Genomic DNA, 3,379 nt, shown 5'->3' with positions numbered 1-3,379 from the left:
CCTAGAGAGAAGTCCTGTGAGCTGGGAAAGCTTCATCACTGCTCTTCTACCAGGTGTTAAAACAGATAGGATCAACCATCAAAGACAGTTTTAAAGTCTTAAAATAATAAACTAGAAGTTAGATGCCCAAATAAATCGGTTATCCTGCTTCTGGAGTTGCTTTGGTGTGTGTGACTAGAAGCTTTGGATTCAACCTACTATCTCTTGAAATGCAAGGAACAAGGATTAGCAAAGAAGCAAACAGAAAAACTTTGCTCTGACTGACATAAGCAACTGAGATAACTGCAGCTGCTTCCAATGTAGCTGCTGTTTGAAGAGCTAATATTTGCTTGAGTAAATACCTATTGATCAGACATAGGTACTTTTTTTACTTCAATGAAGAATACTGTGCTGTGGTAGTTGAATTTTATAGTTCTTTCTACGGTATCTACAATGTAAAAAAGGGAAGGCAGAGATGCCACTTTTCTGTAAAAATACCTTCACTTCTGAATTATAATATGGACTTGTGTGCTTTAATATCTGTGGTGATTTCACTTGGCTAGCAGACAAACACTGCTACTAGCTCACTTCCCTGCCCCCCCAGGTGACAGGGGAGAGAATTGGGGGCAAGGGTAAGGAGACTAGTAGGTTGAGATAAGAACAATTTAATAACTTAAATAAAACTTAAAACAATGATAGTAAAGTAATACTTATAATAGTAATAAAATATGCAAATGAGTGATACACAGTACAATTGCTTACCACCTGTTGACCAAGCCTGGCCCGTTCCCAGATAACAATCCTGGAGGAGCAGTGCTTCCAAAACTGCAATCCCAAAGGAGCAAGACCCTGAGCAGAAAAGAAAGAGAGGGAGAGACTGTCATTAATATACTGAACATGATGTTATATGATATAGAATATCCCATTGGCATATCCAAATGCCAGTTTAGCTTAAAAATTGGAATATTCCTCACCCTCCTTTAAACCTTGCACTTGTAGGCCAACAAAACATGAAGTTCTTCAACTTCAGTGACAAATAAAAACATTGGTATATTATCAATGTTTTTCTCATAACAAATCCCATGCTGAATCCAAAACATAGCATTATAGCTATAATATAGCTAATAAAAAGAAACCTCACTCTCTCCCAGCTAAAAACTGAAACAATATCCAAAATATCCACCAGAGAAAAGAAAACATACTGAGGCTATTTCTCTTTCTGCTGTAGACTACCAGCTAAATCCTGGAAGGTGCTTGGTGCTCTGGCTTCAAAGTGCTTACATATGTACATGCTTTTCTGAAGTAAGTTGTTAGATTGGGTCCACAGCGCTTGGCCGCTTGTAAGATCAAGCACTGTGTCCCATCTTCAAATATAAATTCAATCAAATTGAAAGGACACTGAGCACAAGTGTGGGTTGAGGTTGAAATTGTGCTTATTGTTGAGGTCTGTTTTGTGACAAAAAGTGTTGAGTAAAATAAAGTACTGGGGGAGCTGTGACTTTAACATAGCCCAGTGGAATCGCACGGGGGAGGGGGGGGGAAACCCATTAAGCTCTGGTTTTTATAACTTCACTGAAGTACTAAAAAGCTCTAATGTTAATAACCACAGATACTGCTGGAGTTATTAAAAGGGAAATACAAAAGCAGCTAAAATCTGAGGCTGCAACCTTGCTGCACAAAAATTATATTGTAATGAAACATGCCATTTATGTCTGTAATGTATGCCTGCACAGTGACTGCTCTGGGAACAGGGTACTTTTCTTGTTTTCTAAAGACCTGAGCAGACTTCACTGCTGAGGTGCATGCTGTGGGCTGCATGCACTCTGGATGCTCATAAGGGCAACTGCTGAAGAACACAGTAGCAATTTAAACCCCCCCCCCCCCCCCCCAAAAAAAAAAAAAACAACCAAAAACCCCACAGAGCACCCCAAAACAACAAAACACCCATAAGCTCTTGTGTTTGGGTGGAAAAAAAAAAACCTCATGACTGCATTTGAATTGCAAGTGGGTAGTAATAAATTTATCTGTGCCCACTAAGACTAGAGATTAAGCTGTCTGTGCTTTCCTTGCCACAGCTGGCATCCTACAGCCATCTACAAACATAGCTACAAACTGTGCGCACAAAACTTTATGGAGTGCAAATTGTCATTTGTTGCTTCAAGGCAAACGCGAGAACCTCAGCTTGGGCTTTAGCACATAAGCAACAGCAGGAGCTTTCCAAACTGCTTGGATTTAAAACTTACTTAACATTGCGTGTGGGTATAATAAATAAATAGAGATAGTAATCTTCTTGCTCAAGTACTGCAGGCAACTATTCTTGTGAACTTAGATGGGCTTTTTATTGTTTTCCTGTGCTGACTACTTCCAGATGGTGGTAACTTCAGGGTAAAAATATTAAAGATACACTGTTAAAGGCACTAAGTGGCAGACTGTATCCCTCTCTTCAAATGACGTTTTTTTGTTTTGTTTATGTGAGATACAGTAAATTAAGACAGTTAAATTGTTTACTAGGACAAAATATAACCTTCAGCATCAACTAGCACTGCTGTATTCCTCTTTCAAGAAAGCCTCTATAAAAACTATGGGAAGAAAACAAAAAGACCTAACTAGGAGAGTAACTATTTTCAGAACACTGTTTTTTAACTTATGGACTATGAAGTGGAGGAGGAGAGAGGGAGGGTTTCTGTGGAAAACTTCCAAGGGATCCCTGAAAGGTGACTAAGAAATGCAATTTCATACATGTTATGGTACAACCTATGTACAAACCTTCTAATGGCACACACACTTCTGTTCAGGATAAATGTTCCAGAAAGACTTCTAGACAACTCTCCTGAATTTTAAAATATCCCATTCTTCAGATAGTTTTGAATCACCTTGACAAGTTTTAGAAAGAAAGAGTTCTACCTATAGATATGTGCTGTTTCTTTAGCTTTCCTAAGATGTTTTATAAAGGTAGCTGTAGTCACTTTTTCCCCTGATGTTTTTAGGTTGCTTAAGAGCGCAAGTTTCTTAGGTACCTGTTACTTGTTCCTATAGAGTCCATAACATGCAAAGGCACTTAGGTCCTCTAATAAATAAGTCGGACCCTAGTTTAGAGGAACATTAATATAATTTTAATGAAGGTGGTTAATGCCCTTAAGGCTCCTCTCCAGAAAGGTATAATCATATCACTCCCTGCCTATTGTTTTCCACCTGATGCCTCTCTTTGTGACTGTGATGTTCCTATGGCACACAACTGTAGCAGCGTAGTCCAGGTGGGCTTTGAAGAACACCTAGCAAGTATTGATGCTAGAGTCTGAAAAGCAGCACTGTCCCTTCCCCCCCAGCAACAGACCCTCAGAGGAAGGAAAGGACTGTACCTGACTGAGTCACCGAAATCAGGAATAAGCTCCATATTGAT

The sequence above is a fragment of the Antrostomus carolinensis genome, unplaced genomic scaffold, assembly GCF_000700745.2.
Source record: "Antrostomus carolinensis isolate BGI_N321 unplaced genomic scaffold, ASM70074v2 scaffold3354, whole genome shotgun sequence".
NCBI lineage: Eukaryota > Metazoa > Chordata > Aves > Caprimulgiformes > Caprimulgidae > Antrostomus > Antrostomus carolinensis.
The sequence above is the reverse complement of the archived record's forward strand: the minus strand, read 5'-3'. Positions refer to the sequence as shown.